Below are 12,081 nucleotides of genomic sequence, written 5' to 3'. Positions count from 1 at the left end.
CACCTCTCCTCATTATGTCCATAGTGGTGTCATTACACAGTACAAACATATTTTTAGATTAGAAGTCATTTTTTTTTTGGCTTAGGAGGGTGTCAATATTCATAGAGTGAAGAATATAATTAACATTGTACATTTGTATCCCTAATTCTGCTAGTGGTGTGTGATTTAGTATACTTCCCTAATTCAAAATAACATTAAAGTGGCAAAACCTTTACAGTTAATTCCTTGAAATCTCCGATGTGACCCATTGAAATTAAGGTCACAGACTTATTTCTATAGTTTACTTTCTTCAATTGTAACCATGCAGTGTACTGGGATAAAATCTCATAGATTAGGGTCATGACTTGTATGACTTTTAATTGTTGACCATAACTTCTCAGTTCAACATCAACTTGTGACATTGTCATCTGTGTCACATTTTGATAACATGCAGATGACTAGACAGAATTTAATCAGACTTGCAAAGAATCTTCAACAGGACATGAGGTCTTGTGTGTGCTATTTTGATCTGATTGATATTTGGGGTTATTTATTATAAAATATGGTCTTTTTCCATTTCTGCTTATAATATTTAAAACTTGTTTCACTTTTTTTGTAATTATGACTTTTCAACAAAAGCATTTATCAGTAGCGTCTTGGAATATTCATGGTCTTGGGGATAAATACATGGATCCTAGTTTTATTGAAAATATTAAATCTGATATAAATGTAATTCTTGAAACATGGAAAGGAGAAAGTGCAGATACACAAATAAATGGATTTGTATCAATCTCAAAATCTAGGAAAAAAAATAAAAGGTCTAAGAGACATAGCGGGGGCATTATAGTTTATATAAAAAAACAAATATATCCAGGAATAGAATATCTAAAGGATGGCTCTCAGTCACCAAATAGAATGTGGCTTAAACTGAATAAAACATTTTTTGGGACAGGAACACATATATATCTCTGTGCGGTGTACATCCCCCCATTAAATTCAACACACACTGCAGATGATTTACTTAATTTAGAGGCTGAGATAGCAAATTATTCAAAATATGGGGATATAGCCCTAATTGGGGACTTTAATGCCAGAACTGGGGAACAAGCTGACTACATTGAAAATGAAAATAATAGTAGCCAATTTTTACAGGATATGTTACCCCAAGACTATGATCTAGATTCTCCTATTAAAAGAAATAATTTAGATATTTTAAACCAACAAGGTAATAATTTACTGAACATGTGTTTATCCTCAAGACTTAGGATCTTAAATGGTAGATATTTAGGAGATTCGTTGGGTTATCACACATATTTTTCTAAAAATGGCTGTAGCACAGTTGACTATGCAATATTGAGCAAGGATCTCCTGCCCTCAGTAGAATATTTTTGTACCTCTGATCTGAATTTTTTATCTGACCATGTACAGATCTCATTTAAACTAAAATGTGATATAAAACAATATATAAATAAAAAGGACTTTAATAATAATAATATGAAAAAATTCACAACATACAGATGGACTGATGTGTCACATGGTAAGATGTATGAAGCATTAAACTCTGATGAAGTGAAAAATAAGATTTTAAATTTTGAAATCACCCACTTTGTAAGAAATGAAAAAGGCATAAATGAAGCTTCAAAATCATTAACAGAAATTCTAGATAATGTAGCCTCTAAAACATGTATAATAAAAGTTCCAATAAAGCAAAAGAAAAGTAAAATAAAAAAGAACCCTTGGTCAGACAATGAATTAAAAGATTTAAAAAGTAAAATCAATAATTTAGGTAAAAAACTAAAACATAAACCATTTGATAGAAATTTAAAACAGCAATTTTTTGAAACTGCAAAATATTTAAAAAAAGCAAGTAAAAAGAAAAAAATCCAATATCAACAACAAATGATTGAAAAACTATCAAATCTTCAAACTAAAGACCCTCAACAATTTTGGAAACTACTTAAATCTCTAAGAAATAATATGAATACCACAGAAATTAATATGAAATCAGATAACCTAACAAACCATTTTCAAAAGCAAGGTCTTTGGAACAAACCTTGCGACAAAGCAGAAGATGAGATAAACCTTTTTTTGAAAAACAAAGAGAGTGAAAATAGATTTAATGAAATAACTGATAGCCCAATAACTATATCAGAAGTAAATAAAGTTATAAAATCCCTTAAAATGAAAAAATCCCCTGGACCAGACTACATTGTAAATGAGGTGATTAAATATTGTAGTCCAGTAACTATTAAATGCTACACAAAATTATATAACCTTGTTCTTGATTCAGGATGTTCCCCTGAAACATGGCAATATTCTCTATTAGTGCCAATATTTAAGTCGGGAGATTCCAAAGACCCAAATAACTACAGAGGAATATCTCTTATAAATGGTATTGCCAAAATATTTAGCTCAATTTTAAATAACAGAATAATTAAATATATGGAAAACAAATTTAGCCAGGAACAATTTGGATTTCTTCCTAAATTAAGAACTACAGATAGTCTATTTGTATTTAAAACTTTGATTAATAAATATTTAAATTTAAAAAAGAAACCATTATATATTTGTTTTGTTGACTTACGTAAAGCATTTGACTCCATTTGGAGAACAGCTTTATTATATAAAATTTTGTCCCAGGGTATCGGCAGTAAAATGTATCAAGTAATAAAAAATATGTATTCAACCACTAAATCTTCAATAAAGATTAATAATAAACTCACTAACTGGTTTGAAGTAACTAGAGGGGTAAGACAAGGGGATTCTTTAAGTCCCACCCTATTCAATATTTTCATAAATGATCTACCTCAAATTTTTAAACAGGATGACTGTGATCCCTTGAAAATAGAACAGACAAATATTGGAAGCCTCCTATTTGCTGATGATATTTTGATAATGTCTGAAACTAAAGAGGGTCTTCAGTCAAGTTTAAACCATTTGTCTCAATACTGTGATAAATGGCAGTTAACTGTAAATTGTAAAAAAACTAAAACTATGATTTTAAGCACAAGTAACAATAGGAAAAATCTTAACCATTCTTTTAATTATAATGGTGATAAATTAGAGCAAATGGAAAAGTTTAAATTTCTTGGTAATATCATTAGTCAGAATGGAAATCTTATTCATTCAGCACAAGAATTAGCCAAAAAATCTATGAAAGTAATGTATTCTATAAAAACATATTGTAATTCGATTCATCAGACTCCTGTTAATTTGTCAAACCATTTATTTAACTCTCTCGTCAGACCAATATTAACTTATAACAGTGAAATATGGTATATGGATGCATACTCATCCTTTTATAAAGCTTCAATTAAAGGAGATAAAAATAACAAAAAAGTAGATACTCTAAATTTCATTGACAAAAGTCCACCTGATAAAGTACTAAATAAATTTAATAAGTTAACTTTAGGAGTAAAAAAATGCTCTTGCAATATAGCTGCTCGATCTGAATTAGGCAGCTACCCTATTGATTGCTTTATAAAAAGACAAACTCTTCTTTTTCATGATAGACTATTAAGGGAAGAAACTAGTCCCTTACTAAAAGAGACACTAAATTTGGCAAAAACTTTACATAATGCAGGTATTTATTCTTGGTACTCCTATGTAAATCATGTCAGAAGTCAAAATGATTTAGAAATTGTTAACCAAAATAAGGATAAAAATAATAGGCTAATATACAAACAAAATCTAGAAAACTCCTATGAAAATTTATATAATGATAAAATTTTAAATTTACAAGAGAATAGCAAACTCCAACTTTTTAAAAAAATAAAGAAAAGCTATAACTTTGAACCATACCTACTTTCTCAAAACTTTGAATATAGACAACTAATTTCTAAATTTCGAATAAGTGACCACTGCTTATTAATAGAAACTGGAAGATACAGGAAAATTCCCAGAGATTTAAGACTATGTACACATTGTGATGTACTAGATGATGAGTTTCATTTCTTTTTTAAATGTAAAATAAATGAACAATTAAGAAAAGAATTTTTAAATGAAAATAAATATAATAACTTAAATGATATAGATAAATTAAAACATATTCTCAATCCTGAAACAAAACAGGACACTTGCAAATTAGGCTCCTTTTTAAAAAAGTCACTAAGACTGAGGGCAGGGAGTCCTTGATATAATTTGAATCTCTTATATATATATATATATATATATATTGATTTTAAAAAAAAGACAAATTATAGTTCAAAGTGTGTCCATTGTTTATTTTCATTGTTTTATGTAAACTGTATATTATGTATAATGTTTTAAGCCATTGGTCCATATGGGCGTAAAGTGCTTTTCAATAAAGAATTTATATAATATCAGCTATTTATCAGCAACTCCTTAAAATTGATGTGACAGAATTCAACCCGGGTTATACATATTCTTCTATGAACATGCGTTATGCACCTTAGTCTGCAAAATGAATTTTTAATCTAAGTGTTTTTTGGGGATTTGTCATACCAAGATATGGGCATTCCTAGTTATAGTTGGATTTTGAGTATTTTATGAAAACAACAGTTATACAGACTTTTTTCTAAAATTAATGCCTTTACAAATTTATCCAATTTCAAGTACTGTGGATTCATTAATATTCATGGGATACCAATTTTTATTGATTTCAAGAGTTAAAATTTAAATGTAGATCTTCGAAGTGCCAATAATCTAACATTTGTATCCAGACTTTTGCAAACCACAAAATCCAATATCCATGATTATACAATTAATTCAACATCAATCCACAAAAGTGTGTACCCACGAAAATAAATGAATCTGCAGTATGTGGGTCTACTATGAGCAGTTACAGATCAAGTGTTAGTTTAGGTCATGATTTTCCCCAAATTATAAGATTTGGACTTTGATCATTTTGTGAAAATGACAGTTATACAGACTTTTTTCTAAACGACTTCACATATTGAGATGATTTTTAGTATATTTATATATAAGTCTATTTTGATGAGTTACAGATAGAATTATGTCTAATTCTGCTCCACTGTTTTATGGGCGTTAAACTTGGAAAATTTTGTTAATATAACCGTTATACAGTCATAGTCACTTCCACTCATAAAAATTGCCTCAAGCTTTTTTGGGGTGAGTGGGGCCATTCATGGTGTTATGACACATCTAGTCTAAATTCAAAGTCTAGTTTATTGCTATGGACAGAAACCATGAAGTCATATCCAAAGCAATATTTCTTAGCATTATTCAGTCTTATTTTTGATTAAGTGCTTTATACAGTTATTTCCCCTTATCTGAACATGTGTATGTGATGATCTAGATTATGGTTGATAGCAGTCTTGTTATATACAGTTCTTCATCTATATCAGCTACAAAATTTAGTCTATATTAAAGTTTATTGTACTTTCTGATTGAGATTTTATCACTGGAATATCTCTGATGTCTCTACTTTGCTTAGGAGCAGTTGTATCTATTTATTTACATGAAGTGTATTGTTGCCAAGTACATATACAATCAACAAGTTATGTGTGATAGGAAAATTTTTAATGTAGCTGATTACAATAATGAAGACAAACTTTATATATCCCCCTCTTGAGATAGCAGTAAAATATTACCACCTGTTTGTACAAAAGTAAATTATACTAGTATTTGATTTATTATATAATACCGCTGGTAATTATTTCTACTGGTTACATTGTTTGTGTGTCTGATGTTTTGGTTACTGGTCTTGAAGGTCATAGTATTCTTATCTGTATACCTGAAGTCCTTTTCAAGTTTTGTTAGTGTAGATGAAAAGAACAAAATCATTGCAATAAAACTAGTTGACTTAAATACATATATAGACATGCTATATATTTAACAAAAGCAAAGAGTTTTAAAAACAATTTTTATATGAGCATGCAAGATCATAGTATTTAGAAGTAATACTGTTCTTAGCTTTTTCATTTCACTTTCTACTGAAGAAAACTGAGAACTGGATGTCTAGCAGTTTGACAAACACTTATTTTTATCATTGAGAAGCTTAATATTTCATTAACAATAGAATTTGATTAAGATGTTCAGCTGATTTTTACAGAGCTTTCTCCCTGTAGTGTTATCTACAATCTTAAATAGTGATAATTATTATTCATTGATCAATCATTTTTATGTGAAGATTTAAGTTGCCCAAAATTAAGTTAGACCATTGACATTCTTGTTTGAGTTTTAGTCTTTTTAGTACACATGGTCCAATGGAACATGTGAGCCATTGCCATCATTAGTGGTTAATATTGTTGTAATCTTTGTCTCCTCAGAAACTTCATTACCAATTTCAACCAAACTTAAGAGATTGAATAATCCTAAGGGTATTTATTTAGTAAAAGATTTTTATTCAAGTCAGCCAACAAACATTGCTGCATGGCAAAAAACTTGTGATGATTTGTTGTTAAAAGAAATTTGACTGTCCTTGTTTAGGAAATAGAGAAATCATTTTGAATCTCTCTTCTTTTGATGGAAAGGATAAGAAAGTGCACAAATAGGGTTCATCAGGAAATCACCAAGAGGATGCTTCATAAGTATTTATTTTATTCATTACTAATTTATATTTAAGTACAGGCACTTAAGGTCTGCTTGTATGATAGAATTAGTAAAGTTGAAGGGTTGCTTCATATGAACATCCTCTAACATTTTAAGACATAATTAACATTATGTGTATTTAAAAAAATTGATATACCGGTAGTTGGGAATGTTGTATTACACAAGATTATTTCCTCTGTTTCTTGTACATGCATTTCCCCATAAGTATTTGTCATACTACGGGTGATTTATTTTATTTGTTTTGTTATGTGATTTTATCGTTATTTGATTTTTTTTCCTTTAACCTTATTTTAAAAAGTGCAATATTGCAATAAGGTACTTAATTTCGTTTATAACACAACCTGTTTGTTCCTATCATTTGAAGGCCCCTCAGTTTTGATTTTTTTTTTGTTTGATTTACGGCCTGAGTTTTAAATGATTTTTGTTTCACTTTTAATCGAGACTATTGTCAAAATCAAGCATTCATGTTGTTGTGCTGTTTCTGTGTTTACATGTATATGTGATTAAGAATTTGCTTGTCTCCGTCTTTTAGAGGTTTTCATGGTATGGCATTGTTTTATATATTTTCAGCATTTGATTTTTTCTTCTAACAAACTTGCTTCATTTCTTTCCTTGGCTACTTCCACCCTCTCCCAAGTTAGGGAGAGGGTTGAGCATTCACAATCATGTTTAACCCTTCTACAATCTTTGTGTGTCAGTCCCAAGTCAGGAGCCTGTAATTCAATTGTTGTCATTGGTTCATGTCTGTCATATTTGTTTTTCATAAATTGTTTTGTTATAAATTAAGCAGTAAGTTTTCTCAATTGAATCAGTTCATAGATTTCAAATCTGGGCCTTTTTCAGCTGACCATAAAAGTATGGGTTTTTCTTGTTGTTCGAGGCTGGACAGTTGACTTATAATGCTCACATCCACTTCATTTGAACTTTGGTGGATATTTGTCTCATCAGCACTAAACCACATCTCACAATTTTTATATTGTTCAACTTAAAAAAATCCTGAAGATGTGAAAAATATTCTTGAAAAATATGACATTAATTGTCCTGAATAAGCATGAAATGTTTGCCACTGGAAATTAAGCAAATAACTATTTAAAATCAATCATACTTAAATCAAATTTTCTCCAAGTCTTTATCTATCAATTTTGTCATGGTTTGTTGTAATGGAACCTCTTCATTTTTTTTTCTCATTTTTTTGTATCTTTTTACCTTGTTCATGATAGGTCAAATTTTTTTTCATGCATGGTACATTTATAGTTTGCACTGAATATTGGGACAAGCATATTCAACACCTCTACTACATGACTTAAGAATATATTTTCATATAAGACAATACGTCAAAAAGTATATTGAATTTAATAAAAATAAAAAAATATCAACATATTTGTTGCAACTTAAACAAAAATATACAGTTTTTTGTCATAAAAAAATAGATACATAGTATAAAAGATGTATATAATCTAGTTTTTATCCACACAGTGGTTTCATTGCAATCATATTTTCGGCACAAGTCAAAGGAAGATTTACTACTTTTAAAATGGCTTCACATACTTCTTTGAGAGGTTCTATACAGGCACTGAATGGAATTAAAAGTACATAGAGCCAAGCTATAAAGAAGGCAACTGGCCATGCTAAGAACCACAAGATGAGGAACCACAATATTGCCCATAATATTCCTGGACATAATTCTGCTTTGCCTTTGCCTTCTCCACTTCCTTCACCAGATCCCATTCTGTTATATGTTAGGTTTTAGTCTGTAAAAGATCAAAAGGTAAACATTAAGCAATGTTATCTAACAATTATAGAAGTTATAAATGGAAAGGAATTTATATTAATTATAAATTTAGTAAACTCTTTTAACCTTGTTCATGACTATTAAAACATGAGTTGAGTTATATAAAGTCAATTATTCCTGTATAACAAATAGAATCTAAGGTTTTGAGAATAGTAACTAAGGTACTATGTACTGGTAGGAGTACGGTTCAGATTAACAGGAGTGACATAGCATTATTCAGTGGCTGTTACATCTTGGATGCACATATTATTTCAACAAAAATTTCATATAAGTTTTTTTTTTTTTTTTAAATCAGAGAGCTTTAGTTATATGACATAGATCCCCCATTATAATAGTTCAGCAAAACATGATTTAAAAACATCAGTTGGTCACTATACATATTGTCCTGTAGTATAGTAATGTGACACTGTTAATAATAAGGTCAAATTTGACATTTATCTGGACATTATGTTTGGTAGGTATGTGGGTGGACAAGTTCATATATGATTGACTTTCAAAGGCCAGATCATTATATTATTACAATGTTATCTATTTTATGTGAATACATTATAAGCCTGTTCTGAACATAATCTGATAGGATTTTACTTGGTCACACAGATATTGACAGTGGGGGATCAAGAAATTTTCATAAAGGGGGCCCACTGACTACCTATGAGGGGAGATGCTGCAGTCATGTTCCAGTGATTCACTATATGATTAAAATAAAATCCTACCAAACCTGGAGCCCAGCAATCTCCTTTTTCACCAAATTTTGTAACAATTTTGAAAGCAGAGATTTATTGCCCTACATGTTTGACATCCATTCAGATTTTAACATACAGATGATCTAGATAGTTGTTGTCAAGATATATATGATTTAGAATTTGTATGTAATGCAAATATGGAAAAAATATTTCAATGTAAAGAAAAAGTTTACACATTAAAGGAGCTTTTGATAATAATTCATTAACTTTTATGAAAAATTTATCCATAAGCATACATTTAATGCACTTTAATGCAGTTTTAAGCATCATTTAAAGATCTAAATTATTGAATAATCCCACGTGGACATATCTAACCAGCAAATTCAAAAAATATATCATGCATAGCATTTGAAACCTTTACCTTAAGGTGTTTGTCAGGTATCTAAATATTTCTTCCACTCAAGTTGATATGAAATATATGAATGTAACAGTATCTGTATTTAATTTCCCTAAATATTCATTGAATTTTGATGTCTGATAACCACTAGCAAGACAACAGGTGTGGTTTTACTAGGTTTGAAATAATCGAAATTGACAACTTTACATCAACATCAGTCATATTGATTTCAAACTCACTACACCTGAAAATTAACTTATTTTCCTATAAAATCACATATCAATCTTTTGTTAAGTTTATTACCTTGTTACCTGGGTGAGATTTAATACATTTGACAATAAAAATGTATTTGTATCATTTTGTGTCTCTTCCCAGAATATGAATATTAAGTGTTTAAATAAAGATAACGATATTATTAATTTGATTAATAAGAAACAAAATACTACACATGATGTCAAGAGGGCAAGACGAAGCACACAGTCCCAACAATATGCTATATGATTTAAAGGAAGTATGGAATGTAGACTAACATCAATAATTCAGGGTAAATGCATAAAAAAATATGTCAATGTTATCCTTTGATTGTGTTGTTTGATATCTGCTGCATACCTGTACGCTCAATTGGATCATTACACTCAGAATTTGACCAATGAGTCGATTAATCAAGAAAGAAGTTGAAAACTACACATTATATCACAAGGTACCAAGCTTTTAATGATTTCTAGTTCAAAAACACATTACAAGGTTCACAAGGAACAATTTGTTCAAATGGCTTGTTGCAAGTCTATAATCTTCCCCAAGGCCTGATGTGATGGCTTTATAAATAGCGTGATTTTCTATACTAGAATACAATTATTCAATTTACCTGCCTGGACATTGCATTGCATAGTATACCCTAAGAAAATATGTCTTCCCTATTATTTTAAACCCAAAACAAGTTATTTGAATTTGAAAATGACATATCACAGAATATAGAATAACAATTTCTCTCAAATAATTTTGCCAAAAATATTGATAAAAGATACTTACTTTATAATGACTTGTCCTTTATGTCTTAGTTTTAAATGATATTCCCTTTGATATAACATACAGTTATGCCAAAATAATTCACAGTTTATGTCAAGTTCTAGTAGAGAATACTACATAAACAGATGAAACAAGTACAGCTTGACTTAGCTAATTATAACTTAAAGTTATAATGATGATACAGACTCTGCATGTGATTACTACAAAAACTACTTCACTGTGGTGTATTATTTGTGTATATGAGTAGTTCAAGGTCTTAGGTTTGTATTCCCACTACATCTTGTTTATGTTCTAGTTCACCTATAAATTTCTACAATCATGCCTAGAGTGTTTAATTTCTAGTTGAAAATATTGCAAACATATTCTGGTCACCTAAGTCATGGTCTCAACAATTTTTTCATACCAGCCTGAATTAAATTTGTATTATGTGGAACACTAATGGTTAGTTTTACTCACAAAATCAAGAAAAAAGCTAGTACCAATATAATATACTATCTATTGCACCATAAGATTCAGCAGTTATGATGCATAGCTTCTGAAATACTTCTAGTTCTATTACATAATAGTTGTCTCATTTAAATTGCTTCCCTGTATGTGATCAAAACCAGAGCAACTGGTTTAATATGTCAAATTTTTCATGTTTACCTGAAGTCAACACATCTGATAATATATGTTAAATCCACCTACGCTTCTTGAATAGATATATAATACTATGATATGGGATACACCCTGAATAAACAACCATTTTATATTGTTGTACCATGCAAATATTAACCTTTTTGGTAGATCTGACCTTTAAAATTTTTGTGGTCAAATATAGAAGAGTACATTATAAGGGCTTGAAATAGTTTAAATTGTAAGAAAGCTACTTTTTTTTACCTAATTTGGAGAAAATGTTTGAAAAAAGTTGCCAAGATAAAAAAAAATCATCTTAAGCTAGCTAGAATATTAAAAAAAAAAAGGGAGAAAAATATGTGAACAAATTGAAATTAAAATAAACCAATATCTGTTGAATAAAAAACCCTAAGTTGTTTAACAGAGAAAAGACAACCCAAGGTCATTGTAACCTTACTATGCCAAATATTGACAACAATTTATTGATGATGGTCATGTAGTTGTAAATGTTTCATAAAAATGCAAATTTTGAGCAAATGATGAGAGAATTTATTCTAATGGTATTATAATACATGTATTATCGTGATCACTTATTTTGAGGAATGTTAGACATTTTATAGTTTTGTCAATTTTTCCCCCTACCTTTGACAGGGGAAGTAAGCTGATTTTTTATCTAGAATAAACCTCTGGTTTTGTACTGTAGAATTATAGCTAGATACAACTAACATATTTTTGCACTATATATATGCCACTAGTGGCCTTTGGCTGTTGTCTGCTCTATGGACGGGTTGTTGTCGCTTTGACACATTTCCCTTTTCCTTTCTCAATTTAAGCCATGTATTTATTTAGTAAATTCTCTGAAAGCCAAATTCATGAAGATAATTGAAAAATGCATAAAGTCAGTAATATTCATACATTTTAATAAATTTCATTCATGCATATATTTGCTGTACTGGTATAAATAGAGTTCTATGTGCGAAACCAGATTTCTCCTTGCCATTTTTTTGCCTATTGTATTTTGTAAGATGTAGCCTTGCAAATATTAGAATAAAATA

At 29.5% G+C, this 12,081-nt stretch overlaps 1 protein-coding gene across 8 annotated transcripts in view; it reads left to right on the top strand.

Moving 5' to 3' along the window:
- Positions 1 to 12,081, top strand: part of LOC139523865 (copine-3-like) — a 41,781-nt gene that overhangs the window by 12,064 nt on the left and 17,636 nt on the right. The window lies entirely within an intron of this gene.

The sequence above is a fragment of the Mytilus edulis genome, chromosome 5 (genome assembly GCF_963676685.1).
Source record: "Mytilus edulis chromosome 5, xbMytEdul2.2, whole genome shotgun sequence".
NCBI classification, from domain to species: domain Eukaryota; kingdom Metazoa; phylum Mollusca; class Bivalvia; order Mytilida; family Mytilidae; genus Mytilus; species Mytilus edulis.
This window is presented reverse-complemented; position numbering and strand designations above follow the sequence as displayed.